The 16,689-nt window shown below is 41.5% G+C and overlaps 1 protein-coding gene across 2 annotated transcripts in view; it reads right to left on the reverse strand.

Moving 5' to 3' along the window:
- LOC137240660 (putative leucine-rich repeat-containing protein DDB_G0290503) overlaps nt 1-2,804 on the reverse strand; it is a 40,919-nt gene extending 38,115 nt beyond the window's left edge. The window contains exon 1 of one of the 2 annotated variants that reach the window (XM_067767209.1): nt 2,417-2,804. The gene's annotated coding sequence lies outside the window, so the exon portion shown is untranslated. The remainder of the gene's footprint in view (nt 1-2,416) is intronic. The other variant, XM_067767210.1, reaches the window with a different exon arrangement.
- Nucleotides 2,805-16,689: the final 13,885 nt, after the last annotated feature.

Raw genomic sequence — 16,689 nt, forward strand, 5'->3', positions numbered from 1 at the left:
CGTGTTCAACCGTTTCCTCCTGCAGCTCGCACTTACTACATCTGCTGTTACTGACGAGGCTTATAAGCATGTGACGCCAGAAGACAGTGCCCAGTTAGTATGCCCATCGCTCTAGGTTTTCGTATGCTTTGCACATGGTCTTAGAAATTTTGCAGCCCCGCTTTTGTGTCCACGCCTTTCCAGCTTGATGGATCATATGCAAATCCTGTCTCCTCACAAACGGTTGGGGACGTTTACCGTCTTTTCAGCGAGGGCCGCACTCTCCTTTGTCAACTCATCGGCCTTTTTGTTACCTTATATCCCTTTATGACCGGGAACCCATTACAGATGTATGGTCCGGCCTGAGCAAAGTTTTAAAATGCTTCTTTGCTTTCCCGGACACTTCTTGCTGAAGTACTATGTGAGATTGTTGCGTTAATCGTCGCCTGACCATCAATATATATATATTGACTCGACTGCAGCTTAAGCACGCTTCTGCTGCTTTCATCATGGCTATGATTTCGGCCTGAAATACGCTGCAGTAACTTGGCAGCCTGTTGGATCTACTTTTCTCCGGATCAACACATTAAACAGCAGACCCGATCCCTTCCGTTAATTGGGACCATATGCACGTTTATTTACGTGCCATTTCTGCACCCTGGCGCCAACCCTCGGCTCAATTGTGGCCGGTAGAACTCTTTTGAAGCTTAGGTTAGCAGGCGAGTTGTATATAAAGACATACAATGATGCTATGGGAGACGTTTTTGGGGCTCCCGTCATGTTAAAAAAATAAATAAATGTAAGGCGCGATAACCTCCGAAGAGATCTAAGGCCGAGCTTCTCTTCCAATTTGCGTCGTGCTCCTCTAGTTTTTCCCTACAAATTGGCCGGACGGGACCTATAAGTTTTATGCCGCCTCCGAACGGCATCTGCAAGGCAGATTAGTTTTCACTGAGAGCTTTTCATGGCAGAAATACACTCGGAGCGCTTGCCAAACACTGCCGAGGGGCGACCCCGCTTAGAAAAATTTTCTTCTAATTGAAAAACCTTTTTCTAAAATTTTGATGTTGCTTTGCCCGTGGTGTGAACCCAGGCCATACCGTGTGGTAGGCGGAGCACGCTACTGTCACACCACGGCGGCCGCGTCATGTTAATCATTGATAAACTGCAAACCCCATCTAGTTTTTTGGTATACGCACCTTTTTGTATGGCTGTCCACCAAACAAGGACCCTATAGAAAAGTATGGGTTTAACAATTGCCGTAAATACCCTATGAGAGAGTTCGGATCCATCCTAGCATTCTCTTGCATGCATACAGTACCGCGAAGCTTGTTTCGCTCTCTCTCTCTCTCTTCCACATTGAGTTTCCACGACAACTTAGTTATCTAATATGACTCCTAGATATTTTGTACTAAATTTTTCTTGTAGGGTTGCCCCTCCACGCTTAGGTTTTGTCCAAATAGGGACCTTATATTTCCTAGTAAATAATATTAGATCGGATTTTTCGGCGTTGGCGGTTAACCCAACTCCGAAGTGCCTGATCCATCCATTGATGTTAGACATCTGCTGCTTAACTGCATAAGCCGTAAGTTTGACTGGTCCTCCGTCGAACCGCCTAATCAATTGGTTCATAACCAGCGTCCACAGCATTAGTAATAAAACCCCACCAGAGTAGGAAAATTTCAACTTTTTGAAAATGGGAGTGGGACTGCACATTTTCTCAATCAATCTCTCTATAATACTATTAATACCACAGATGGAAAACAAATATACATATCTTAATATCGGGTATGGACATTGTTTTTACGACAATAACTATTTTTGTGAAAATTGGGGAAATCGGTTGGAAGCTACGCTTACTTTTTATACCGAGGTCTCTGTTCGGCCAATCACAGGATAACATTAGCAAAAATGGATATATTACCAAATTTAGTACGCACAATAAAGTGGTATGGAAAATGATCGAAGTCAAATTATAACCACGCCCACTCTTTCGATATCGAAAGTTTTGGAAAATGGGTGTTGCACAAACCACATTTAATTGAAGTAAATTAAAAGTTTTGCAAGCCTTTGGTTCTTCGTATTATACTTAAATCGGCCAGAGAAAAATCAGTAATTTCAATTAGTAAAAACTGTCTTAGCGGGCTAGACCTCCGGCATTTGCGGAGTACTCCGTTTGTATTTCTGCCATGAAAATTTTCTCAGTGAAATTTCATTTGCCTTGCAGATGCCATTCGGAGAAGACTTTAAGCATGTTGGTCTCGTTCCGCTAATTTGTAAGAAAATGAAAGAGAAGTTCGGCCTAAATCTTCTCGGCGGTGTATTTCACCTTGCTGACTTAAGCGTTTGTAAAAATTCTCATGAATATCATAACAATATATATGTATTTTGTATTAACTTTGATAGGATGCGCTTTGCATTTAGATTTTCGACTCACTTTAATTATTTCGGCAATGATCGACGTGTATGTGTGAATATCCTTACTATTTAATTTTTAAAGCAACAATTTTACGGTAATTTTACTTAAATTTATTTGTTTAATTTCTGCTCACAAACTGAGATCACTTTTCGATTATATGTATTTACAGAAATAATTATTTTCTTTTATGTCTTGAAATACTCTTTAAATAATGGGTTTCACTTCAGTTATACATTCAAATTTATTTAATTATATTTAATGGTCAGCTTGAGATCTTATTATAAGTAGGATCTAGCTGCCAATACGTCCACTCAACGAACTGCCAGCACGACACCAACTCGGTTGACTTTCCAGCGCGAGGCTTTACAAGCGAATGAATTTTGTATTTGCAGAATAGCCATGAAGAGACGATCGTCAAGATACTTTTACGACATCTCATACTATGTACATAGATAATGTGGAGTATGCGAGTCACACGCACCACTCGGCAAGCCGCACGTTAACAGCGTTTTGCTAAAGATCTGCAGCAAATTTTAAACAATGCTGACGTTTGACTGAGACTCAGATGGAATATTACTTCTTTGTGAATGAGGAGGGAAGTAAATTTTGTACAAAGCAGGAAAATTTTTATTAATTAGTGCCTACACTTAACAATGCATTCAGTTAGAAAAAGTAAGGAAGGCTAAGTTCGGGTGTAACCGAACATTACATACTCAGCTGAGAGCTTTGGAGAAAAAATAAGAGAAAATCGCCATGTAGGAAAATTAACCTAGGGTAACCCTGGAATGTGTTTGTATGACATTGGTATAAAATGGAAGGTAATAAAGAGTATTTTAAAAGGGAGTGGCCCATAGTTCTATAGGTGAACGCCTTTTCGAGAAATCGCCATAAAGGTGGACCAGTGGTGACTCTAGAATGTGTTTCTATGATATGGCTATCAAATGAAAGGTGTTAATGAGTATATTAAAAGGGAGTGGGCCTTATTTCTATAGGTGGACGCATTTTCGAAATATCGCCACAAAGGTGGACCAGGGGTGACTCTATAATGTGTTTGTACGATATGGGTATAGAATTATGGCATTTTTTTAATTTTTCGAAATTTTCGATATTGAAAAAGTGGACGTGGTCATAGTCGGATTTAGCCCATTTTTAATACTAAGATAAAGTGAGTTCAGATAAGTACGTGAACTAACGTGTTAACGCCGAGGGGAAGGACAGACGGTCGACTGTGTATAAAAACTGGGCGTATCTTCAACCGATTTCGACCATTTTCACAGCAAACAGTTATCGTCATAGAAGCTAGGCCCTTACCAAATTTCACAAGGATTGGTAAATATTTGTTCGACTTATGGCATTAAAAGTATTCTAGACAAGTTAAATGAAAAAGGGCGGAGCCACGCCCATTTTGAAATTTTCTTTTATTTTTGTATTTTGTTGCACCATATCATTACTGGAGTTGAACGTTGGCATAATTTACTTATATACTGTAAAGATATTCAATTTTTTGTTAAAATTTGACTTATTTAGAACACATACAGTAGTAGGAGTAACGTTCCTGCCAAATTTCTTCAACGACTGCCAAATTACAGTTTGCAAAACTTTTAAATTACCTTCTTTTAAAAGTAATGAATTATCGCAGTTTTTCGGTTTTTCGAAATTTTCGATATCGAAAAAGTGGGCGTGGTTATAGTCCGATTTCTTTCATTTTAAATACCGATAAGATGAGTTCCCAGGAACGTACGTACCAAATTTCATTAATACCTCAAAATTTACTCAAGTTATCGTGTTTACGGACGGACGGACGGACATGGCTAAATGAATTTCTTTTTTCGCTCAGCTCATTTTGATATATAAAGTCTATATCTATCTCGATTAGTTTATGCCTTTACAGGGTACCGTTATGCGAACAAAACTAATATACTCTGTGCGCTCTGCTCAGCTGAGTATAAGAAGTGCAGTTGATATAAATACCCTGTGGAACAAATTTAAAATGTAATATCAGGCCGCTGTGTTATATCTAGTTATAAGTACCGCCGTTAGGCATAACGTCAGTATTAACGCCATTTTGTCCACAGCAGTCCAACAATCTACGTGGCTGCACATTAGCGGAACTAAATTCCTCATGGAAGGATTCCCACCATAAACTTTGTGTACAGTAAGTCTTTCGCCGAGAAAACGGTGTAACATGGTGGATAATCCTCTATCCTATGCATACGTAGGGTACGTAGGGATGTTAGAAAGTAGTGAGAACTAGATCTAAAGTACCAACTAAGTACTAGTTCGATGTAACTAGATTTCCCATAATTCAAAAATGGACAATTTGGGTTTTCATATTTTATATTTAACATAAAGTTGATAAATATGCTATCTAAGTACAAATGTATTATAATCTGTGGTAAAAGGTATCAGCTAAAATATTTGGAATTTTCGCTTGATCAGAACTATCGTCCAATGCAGATATTTATGAAGTGGTTCGAAAATGTCGAAAAAGGGGATAAAGTCGTGTTAGAAGCAGCATGTTGAATTTCTACAGGGCTCGGAAGAACGAATTAGTACCAATAAGCGGAATAGATTCATACTTATGATTTATTTAACTAGTTGGGAACTGTCGAAAAAGTGCTAGCTCTAAAGTGAAAATTTGTATCTAGTTTATGAAAGGGTTCGAAACTATCGAAAAAGGGGATAAAGTCGTGTTAGAAGCAGCATGGTGAATTTCTACATTGTTCGGACGAACAACATCTACCAAATAGTTCTGTACTTACAATTTTTAACTGGTTTGGAACTGTCGAAAATAGCTCTAAAGTGGACATTTATATTTAGTTCGGAACTACAGAAAAGGTGATGCCGCGGGGACAATGTTCACTGCCTTGGACACCATGGTTTCGAATGCACTAGAAACGCACCAGTTTTGAATTAAAGTTTTTTCCTACAGGATAAGTACTACTTAAACCGCCGTGCCCGACATACCTCGTCGGGAAAGTTATCTACACCGTTTCAGTGCGTTTACCCTACTGCTGTACCAGTGATATTACCTGCGACACTGGTGGCGTGAATGCTCTGTTAAACCTAGAGCTCCTGCTCTATAAATACCTGCAGCTAGACATATAAGATGAGATGGCATTGGAAGTGATAAAAACATCAACATATTTCAGCGAATGAAAACCCTGCGACTGCGCTGGCCAGGCCACGTTTTCGAGTTTAAGAATGTACTCCGGTCCATTCTGATGAAAAATAAATTGTAATCGACTTCTGGCTATACTTTTGTAAACTTTAATTTCCTAAAGGGTATATTCTAACAGCGGTATTAACAGAAGATGTGCAGCGCTTACAGCGTGGCGGAGATATTTGTCAGAGATCATCATTAATCGTTGGTGGGATGCAGGGCCGTACCGGAGGTCGTGGGGGCCCTTGTGCAAAATTCACAGGAGGCCCTTTTTCTAAAAAAAAAGGTTATACGACACAAAAGGTTTTGCTTGTAGGCTATTTTTATATTATGTTGCATACATAGTATCTTTGCATACTCTTTAACAGCCAAATTGTCCTACTATTTGTGTCGCTAAACACATGTAATTAGCGTTACAAAAAAATAAATATTCTTATATCACTACATTTGACTAGTAAATTAATGACTAATACTCAATGTAAAATATCAGAAACATAACTTAAAATTTTCTTGCACATATTGTGAGTTTCTTGTGTCTCTCATTCTAGAAAAGTTTTTTTCTACTTTTCATACTCGCAAAATCATCGATTGTTTTTGAAAAATCAATTTTCCGAGCTCTTTCGTTTTCAATAGATAGGACTGCGAGTCCACTTAATAGTTCATTACACATCGAACTTCGCAAATAATTTTTGATCAAGTATAATTTTGAAAACGATCGTTCAGCGGTGGCAGTTGTTTCTGGGATGGTCAAGAACATTATGCAAGCAGTATAAACATCTGAAAAATTTGATATCAATGAACTGTTTTCAATTACAAGAAAATCTGCCAGCTATTTGATTGTTTTCATTTGACTTATTTTTGAAGTGAACGCAGCTTTCATTGAAATCAACTGTTCAGGAAACAATGGGGATATGTGATCTGGAATCTTTTGAACGAATTTGTCTGCCTCTACTCTTATTTTGGATTCACTTGAAGTAGCAATGAATTGAGGTTTTATACGTATCCAGAACCATAGTCATTCCTTAAAATCTGTGTTTTAACTGTGAGCAAATCGTATCAGCCATTGGATAGAAAATTGAAACCTTGACAATTTTTTCAGGATCAGTGAGTCTTTCATCTTCGCAAAGCTCTTCAAAATATTTTTTGATTTTTCTTTTTCTTTTTTCCTCAAATTTGTTACTGATACTTAATTACGCACACAATTCAGAAGCTTCTGAGAAAGCATTTTCCAAGTAGTCCTTAGCTGTAAAAAGGTCAAGTTCCTTTCACTGAAGAGCTTTAGATGCAACATTTACTTTTCCTAGGATTCTGGATTGGGTTGTCAGAAGCAATACAAAATCAAACTTCTAATTTTTTTTTGGAGTGCTGCAGCTAAATTTTTTTCATCGGATTTTTTGCTTGCAAGAACGATACGTAACAAATTCTTGAGAATGTGCCCCAACCTAACTTTAAGAGCGTACACAGTATCATATCGACCAGCCCAGCGAGTAGGATTCAAAATTTTGAGGGTAATTCGATCATTTTCGGAATATTCATCATCACGAGAGAACTGAAGGTTTTTCCAACGAACGATACTTTTTCCAAAAAAATTATGAACATCTTGAACTACCTCAAAAAACGGCAAATTTCGGGATTTTGTTTGACAGCATCATTCAGAACTAAATTCAAGTTATGCGCATCATAATGAACAAAATATGCATAACGAGCTTTTTCTTTTACATTTTTTGCACCCCATTCAAGCAACCACTCATGACAGCTGCGCCATCAACAATTTATTGGGAGAGGCCCTTCGCAGTTGGACCTGGAATTTCTTGAAACCCTGTAAATACTTCACATATCTTGAGCTCTTGTGGTTTACCAACATCATTGTGGACAACTTTCACATACCGAAAAACCTGAATTAATTTATCTACTTTAATTTTGTCTTGTGTTGAATCCAATATTGGTTTTGTGAACTTTCGTGAGATTTGATCCTCGCTGAAAGGTCTCTCCACTTGTCAACGCGTTTTGGATTGAAGCTGTAAGCTTTTCTTCTGGAAATAACCTATAAGGTTGGCAATAAACGTAATCTTTATCTGATGAGTAGCATAGCCAATTTCTATTCAGCTTTAATCCGGACTTTGCGATTGTGTAGTAGTATGTACTAGAAGTTTAGTATGTGTAGAATACGGTATTTTTCTATCCTATACCTCCATCCCGGCCACCGTGGTGTGATGGTAGCGTGCTCCGCCTATCACACCGTATGCCCTGGGTTCAACTCCCGGGCAAAGCAACATCAAAATTTTAGAAATAAGGTTTTTCAATTAGAAGAAAATTTTTCTAAGCGGGGTCGCCCCTCGGCAGTGTTTGGCAAGCGCTCCGGGTGTATTTCTGCCATGAAAAGCTCTCAGTGAAAACTCATCTGCCTTGCAGATGCCGTTCGGAGTCGGCATAAAACATGTAGGTCCCCTCCGGCCAATTTGTAGGGAAAATCAAGAGGAGCACGACGCAAATTGGAAGAGAAGCTCGGCCTTAGATCTCTTCGGAGGTTAACGCGCCTTACATTTATTTTATTTACCTCCATCCCGATATCTGCTTTTGGATTAGAGTTTGAATAAAATAAATAAAAAATTTACATTTTCCCATAATTTAGTGTAGGTATACATTTTTTGGTGAAACTTTTGCGACTCGGGGGTTTGGGGGCCCCTCGGAGCTGGGGCCCTGGTGTACCGCACCGCTTGCACCAGTCTCGGTACGACCCTGGTGGGTTGAAACTCGTACAAATATGTATGTTATTGTTTTATATGTAGTTACATATGTGCATGAATATGTGAAATCTATTCCTATTGGCATGTGCCTTCGCACCCTCATTGCGTTGTGCTCGTAAAGAGCTGGACATGAATGCTTGATTTGACTGGTGGGCCAAACAAAATACACAAACATCTGGTCTGATATTTATGTATGCACCGTTACCGATTTTGGATGCTGGTGATGAGTCTTTGGGATTTATGAGTTTTTCAAATACAGGAAGTAAGAAATTCCAAGTATTTCCCGAGAGCTCCCAAGTTGAGAGCCACTTAAGTATGCATAAGTTCCATAACGTCAGTGCCTCTACATACACGACAGCCTTAATTACAGAAAATGGCCTTTTATGACAGTGCGGCGCTGGTGATCTCTGATTCAATGATGTCAACGGGAAAATAAGGGGATTGATAGAGCAACTTTAGCGGACCAGGTTGCGGACTTATAACTGCTGTGATGGATTGGGTATAATGTGATCAAACTAAAAGTAAATGTCCACTGGGTTCTTGATGATGCAAGCTTATACCATCCACCTGTCACTTATCGTACCCGTTCTGCTATATGGTACAGAAGTATGTATCTTGACAACATCCAGATGAGGCGGTTCTGGGAGTGTTCCAGAGAAAATTTCTTCGAAAGATTTATGGACACAAGCAAAACATAACAAAACTAATCATTTGTGGACCTCTAAACCATTGCGACGGCGAGTAACGAAGGCGATTTAATGATGACGGACTTTAGGCAGACATCAACATAGTCCGGCGAATTAAAACTTACTACGATGGCTAGGCTATGTTATGCGAATGAAAGAAATTGGTCCGACTTAGAAAGTATTTATATCGGAACCCATCTACGCGAGCTGAAGAAGAATGCGATGGGCGAGACAAGGCATAAACTTAATAGGTCCTAACTTAGGCTACTACATTGGTCATGGATAGAAGTGTAGAGGTATTGGATTTGTGTGATGGGCATGCATGGCGCGATACACCTCCAAAGAGAATTTAGGCCGATCTTCTCTTCCAATTTGCGTCGTGCTCCTTTTAATTTTTCCTACAAGTTGGCGGCAAGGCAGGCAGGCAAGGCAGATAAGTTCCCACTGAGAAGCTTTTCGTGGCAGAAATACAATCGGAGTGATTGCGAAATCACTGCCGAGGGGCGACACTAATTAGACATTTTTTTTAAATGTTTGATGTTTCTTTACCCGAGAATTGAACTCAAGATCTTAGGTGTGGTAAGCGGCGCACGCTGCCACTACATCACGGATACTCATCTACTCAGCCTGCGTCATACTCAGCCTTTAATATCCTTCGATACTTGAAAGCGGTCCATGAATTGCACCCTGCGTGGCGTCCTGCTACATGGCCCATGCTGCGGAGGTCCCACCGATGGAGTGCAAAAGGCTAGTACAGGAGGAAGGGCGCAAAGGGCGGTTGGTCATAGGCGCAGATGCAAATGCGCACCACAATGCGTGGGGAAGAGCAGATACGAACGAGAAAGGCGAATCTCTGTTTTGTTACATCCTGCAAACCAATTTGCAGATAGCCAACAGGGGAAATATCCCTACATACATTGGTCCAACATCCAGCAATGTTCTGGATATTACATTGAGCCCCGAGCGTGATATATCAAGGTATGATTGGATGGTTCTTGATAGACCATCCTTCTCCGACCATGCGTATATCAGCTTCAACATCCCCCTAAAGAGGGTAGAGAAGGGAAGAACCTTTAGAAACCCTAGGTCAACGAACTGGACTAAATTCCAGAAACATGTGGAAACAAAACTGGGACAACCCAAAGAGGTTGCTAATGTAGAGGAACTGGAGGAGTCAAATGAATTCCTAACAAGGACGCTTATGACTGCGTATAACAAAGCTTGCCCTCTAAGAAGATTCAGAGGAAAAGCAAAGCCGCCATGGTGGAGCAATGAGCTGAGTCTTCTAAGAAGACAGGTAAAAGAAATGTTTAAGCTCGCAAAGACCGCGGAAAGCGAAGCGTGTCGGGACGAGTACAGGGATCTACTGAGGATCTACAAGCGTGAAATTACCAGGGCGAAGAGAAACTCATGGAAAAGTTTCTGTACGGACATAGAGTGCTCCAGCGACACAGCACGGTTGAAAAAAGTCCTAGCAAAGGGAAACATAGTCCAGGGACTAATAAAGAAAGAGAACGGGGAATGGTCACGTAATAGTGAGGAATCCCTTGAGGTGCTTCTCGATATACATTTCCCATCGGGAGACGGTTTAGAGGAGCCAGCAGACATCACTCACTCTTCGATCACGGAGCTAGTAGTGCCGGGCTTGGTGACCGATACCAAGATCGAGTGGGCAGTGAAGACGTTTTCTAAGTTTCAATCGCCGGGCCCAGATGGTATATTCCCAGCCATGCTACAAGTCTCAAGTAGGGCGGTCGTGGAATGGCTTAAAATAATATTCGATGGGTGCATACGACTGAATCATGTACCGCACTCTTTAAGAACAGCTCGTGTAGTTTTTCTACCAAAGGCGGGGAAGATCGGTCACGTGTATCCCAAAGACTGTAGACCCATTAGATTAACATCATTTCTGCTCAAAACCTTTGAGAGGCTGATAGATGTGTACATAAAGTCCAACGTGGATGAAAAGCTGCTCTCCACAACACAGCATGCGTACACCAAAGGCAAGTCTGTAGACACCGCATTGCATAGGGTGGTAATAAGCATAGAGAAATCCCTGGAATATAAGGAGTATGCTCTAGGAGTCTTCTTGGACATTGCCGGGGCTTTCAATAATGTTGCAAATTGGGCGATTATGGATGGTTTTAATTACATTAAAGTACATCCTGCCTTAATCAGATGGATCGGCTGCATGTTAAATTGCAGAAAGATTATATCACAATGGGGATTGTACGAGGCCACGAAATCAGTGGAGAGGGGCACGCCGCAGGCAGGGGTGCTATCACCTCTGCTGTGGACGCTGGTCATCAACCAACTGCTCAGGCAATTCGATGAGGGACCCGTAAAAATTACGGCTTACGCAGATGACGTTGCAATTGTCATAAGAGGAAAGTGCCTTCCAACGATTAGTTCTTTGATGGATCGGGCGCTTCGCGATATTCATACCTGGGCATCTAATGTCGGATTGAAAGTCAATGCGGAGAAGACGGATATGGTCTTGTTTACAAAGAGGTACAAGGTCCCAAATTGGCCCAGGCCTAAGGTGACCTTACAGGAGAAACCTTGCACAAAATATTTAGGAATCATCCTAGACAGTAAGCTGTCATGGAAGCTCAACGTGGAGGAGAGGGTCAAGAAGGCCTCAACGGCACTCTATGCATGTAAAAGAATGCTGGGGTGTACGTGGGGCCTATCACCCTCTCTTTCTCATTGGGTTTTTACAGCGATTGTAAGCCCTATTCTATACTATGGAGTTCTTGTTTGGTGGAAAGCCACACAAAAAACAACATACCTCAAAAAATTAGAGGGGGTATGCAGACTATCGATGCTTAGCATTACGGGAGCCCTGAAAACAACCCCGACGGCTGCACTGTATGCCATTTTGCAAATCCCACCTGTAGACCTGGTAGCAAAGAACAAAGCGTTAACGACTGCAACCAGGCTCGGTGCTTCGGGGCAGCTTGAGCGCCGACCATATGGCCATAGTAGTATAGCGTCATCAATCACAAGACGAACAGACTACATGATTCCCTATCTGCGCTTCGAGGGAGATCTTAAGGCCACAATAGAGGTGGACGGTTGGCGCAATTGTGCGCAAATGGCGGACGAGGCGATACATGTGTACACCGATGGTTCCAAAGTAGTGGAAGGAGTAGGGTCTGCGGTATACTGCGCTGATCCGGAAATAAGCAGATCCTACAGGCTGCCGGATTACTGTAGCGTTTTCCAAGCGGAAATATTAGCCATAACCAAAGCAGTAGAAACCCTGGAAGAGAATAGCTTAAGCTGCAACCGTGTTAACTTTTATATTGACAGTCAAGCAGCAATTAAGGCAATAATCTCGCATAGCACAGCATCTAAATGCGTGTTAGAGTGTAAGCAGTCTCTGGAGAGAATCGGGACAGGGAGAAGCATACATCTATATTGGGTCCCAGGGCATATGGGAATAGATGGGAATGAAAAAGCGGACGAACTAGCTAAAAAGGGCGCATCCCTTGAAGCTTGCTCCGTAGATGTGCCAATTAGATTGGGCGATATTAAGCGAAGTCGAGAGGTGCACATGATCGACCAAGCGGGAAAGGCGTGGGTTCAAGCGCGGGGCTGTAAAGTGTCGAAGATTATGTCTAGGTCTTACAACCTTAGACTAACGCAGTTGCTCCTATCATTAAAAAGAGAGGACTGTATACTCATGACGGGTATTCTGACTGGACACTGCCTGCTCGCGTCACATGCCTTTAAAAAAGGCTTGGTCAGTGATAGCAGATGTAGGAAGTGCGGGTTGGTGGAGGAAACGATCGAGCACGTTCTGTGCTCGTGCCCTGCACTTGCCAGGCTAAGACTTCAGCTATTAGGAGTGATACAGCTGTCAGATCTAGAAGCAGCAAGTGGCATAAGTCCTAGGAAGCTTCTAGTATTTGCCAAGAGGACGGAGTTATTTTATAACATAAGTCCTGGTTTTTGATAGGGCTTTTCAGTTTGGTCGTTAAAACAAACTTCTGGTAACACTACGGACGCAATCAGTCTATGTGAGGCCCTCATGGACCGGCCAGTTCAACCTACCTACCTACCCTGCGTGAAAAACTTTTTTGTTGTGCTTCAATCGATGGTAATCCAGAACAGGATAAAAAATTAACTTGCCAAAGATTGGGATACGGAACTGATTAGTTAGCTGTTAATTTAACTTCCCGGCTCAGTAAAAAAAATATGTGGCAAAATTCGGGATCGGCTATGATCGCTGGCACAGGCAGCCCTTGAATCATATATACATACATACATACGTATGCACTTATGTAGGTACTTAACTTTTCATTCATGCAATATGTCTGGTCTCATTTAATGCATTTGATCCATAATGCTTTTCACACCATTCCTCATCCATGACAACAGCGCAGCAGCCCATGCACGAATAACTATGTTAATAATTATTAAGAACTAATCACCAGTTCCTTTCAATTTTGTTTTTAATTACTTTCGCTCATTCATAAAATATGTATGCATCAATTGCACTGCAACTTTATTACATCCATATAAATTTCGTTTCAATTCAATTTGTTATTGATTACGTTTTGGTCATTAAATTTTGTTTAGTTTCGGTAAGAGTATTCACGTTTACTTCGGTACTTCGGAAATGGTTGATAAATTTAGTTCCGGATACGACTGACTTCGGCTTTGGGTCAGTCCTAAGAGGACTCTATGACTCTGAGTCGTAGTTACCAACGGTTTTTGCCTACCAAAACCTTGACAGCTGAGAATTAAGTGATTGAGGGATTCCACTATGCTATTCTTTAAACAGGCACCACAAAAAATATTGACCCGTAAGCTGTAGCACATAAGATGCGACATTGCGCAAGAGGTTTGTTAAGTCCAATACCTGTTTTACTCAAACTCCTGGATACTTCAAGGGGGAAGAATGTGTTACGGGGCTGACTGTTTGGGGTGGTGAGGAGCGGCCGCAAGCAGGTATGCTTGCATCCCAGGCTAGCTCGTCAGATTGGGCGGGGTACTGCACCACCGTCCTCACCCGCAGCCACATGAATAAAAAGAGGGTTAATACCTGCATGTGTATAGAAAGGAGAGAAAAAGCTGAAAAGATAGAAATAAACGTGAGGGGTAAAGTAAAAAAGGGGAAAGCATGAAGGGAAGAAAAAGATGGAGGCCTGTCCTGTCAGGTGGAGTCTACCCTCCCTCTGCAGTGCAACTTGCACTGCACCCTGGGCACTATGCTGACTCCTATCTACTTACAGTGCCCCCAAACCTGACACTAGTTTGTCCGTCCGTCAATAAGTCATCACCATATTACTCACCTTCAGCATGGAAAGCTGCGCTGAAGAGGGTGGGAAGACTCCACCTGACAGGACAGGCTTTCACCTTTTTTTCCCATTATGCCTTTTTTTCATCAATGCTTATGCTTTCCCCCTTCTAACTATACCACTCACGTATATTTACACCTTTTTCACATTCTTCTTCCTTTCCAATACAATACTAGGCAGGAACCCCTTTTTGTTCATGTGGCTGCGTGTGAGATCGGGGGTGCAATACCCCGCCCTAGACGACGAGCTAGCCTGGACCCGCAAGCATACCTGCTTGCCGCCGCTCCTCACCACCTAAACAGTCAGCCACGTAACAAATGGGGGATCTCCAAAACCGTTAGTACCACTACTGACTATCACTTGGCTGGCCCCGCTCCCAGCAGGTTAGGGGGCTTAGAATATACTCTCGGCAGGTATGCTTGTCATAAGAGGCGACTAAAGTACCAAATTGATTCAAGGGTTTGTCAGCGCAATTTATAGCTTCTTCAACCCAATTGTCAACCTTACCTATCCGTGGGGAGTCCTATTTCTTTAGCAGCCGAGGCTCTGGCGACCCCAAATTCCTCACAGATCTAGAGAGTGGGAGGTGGGATGGCCTAGGAGGTTTTATGTGGTCACTCTAAATCGTTCCCGAGATGGTCGGGCTAGTACCTTGATGGTGCTTTTACCGGAACGTCCCGGTCCTGCATCCGGCAAAGGACCATCAACATCGATAACACTCCCCAAAACCTTGTCCCCTTACAGCTACAACAACAACTTGGCTGACCGATTAAATATTACCTGCTCTCTAACATACATCATTTACAAAGTGAAGCACAAAACACAGTTTTAGAGGGAAAATCTTGGTGGATTGTGCTTACACAGTACACATCCAAATAGACAGAGCGTGACGTAGACCTCAGCCCAGGCAGTTACTATATCTATTATACCTATCCAAGACATACCTGATATATGACCCACAAGTTAAGTATCTCTTCGCGATATGAGTTCTTCAAATGCTTACTAAGAGAAACTCTTCTATCACCACACTCACTGTGGTCTAACCCTCACAGAGCATTTTTCTTGTTTTTCTGTCAGAATATTTTTGTGCTAATGGAAATAGTCTTTTAGATGTCAGTTTTTAATTTGCAGCTGTAGATTCCAAAGTTATTAGGTATTAGTTAGAAGCTAGTAGCCCTCCATGTCGCTCCCTACTTTTCCCTATTCTCTATCTCCACCAAATTCTGCTGCGGTTTTTCTGCCGCTCAGTAGCCGATAAAGTTTAAACTGTGTGCCGAATATCGAATAACAGCAATACCAGCAAATACCCCTAATCTAAAAATGAAATCTAAGAAGTAATCTGACATTGATGAGCGGAAATGCTTGTTTTCTCGGCCTAATATATGCATGAATGTGGGCCACGATCATTAGCGGGGATTGTTTGCAGGTACCTAAAAAGGATTTTTCCATAAAGGTAGACCAGGGGTGACTCTAGAATTTGTTTGTACGATATGGGTATCAAATGAAAGGTGTTAATGAGTATTTTAAAAGGGAGTGGGCCTTAGTTCTATAGGTGGACGCCTTTTCGAGATATCGCCATAAAGGTGGACCAGGGGTGACTCAAGAATTTGTTTGTACGATATGGGTATCAAATGAAAGGTGTTAATGAGTATTTTAAAAGGGCGCGGGCCTTAGTTCTATAGGTGGACGCCCTTTCGAGATATCGACATAAAGGTGGACCAGGGGTGACTCTAGAATTTGTTTATACGATATGGGTATCAAATGAAAGGTGTTAAAGAGTATTTTAAAAGGGAGTGGGCCTTAGTTCTATAGGTGGAAGCCTTTTCGAGATATCGCCATAAAGGTGGGCCAGGGGTGACTCTAGAATTTTTTTGTACGATATGGGTATCAAATGAAAGGTGTTAATGAGTATTTTAAAAAGGCGTGGGCCTTAGTTCTATAGATGGACGCCTTTTCGAGATATCGACATAAAGGTGGACCAGGGGTGACTCTAGAAATTATTTGTACGATATGGGTATCAAATGAAAGGTGTTAATGAGTATTTTAAAAAGGAGTGGGCCTTAGTTCTATATGTGGACGCCTTTTCGAGATATCGCCATAAACGTTGGCCAGGGGTGACTCTAGAATGTGTTTGTACGATATGGGTATCAAATTAAATTTTTTTAAAAGGGAGTGGCCCTTAGTTGTATATGTGAAGGCGTTTTCGAGATATCTACCAAAATGTGGACCAGGGTGATCCAGAACATCATCTGTCGGGTACCGCTAATTTATTTATATATGTAATACCACGTACAGTATTCCTTCCAAGATTCCAAGGGCTTTTGATTTCGCCCTGCAAAACTTTTTAATTTTCTTCTACTTAATATGGTAGGTGTCACACCCATTT

This window comes from Eurosta solidaginis, chromosome 2, assembly GCF_040869045.1.
Source record: "Eurosta solidaginis isolate ZX-2024a chromosome 2, ASM4086904v1, whole genome shotgun sequence".
NCBI lineage: Eukaryota > Metazoa > Arthropoda > Insecta > Diptera > Tephritidae > Eurosta > Eurosta solidaginis.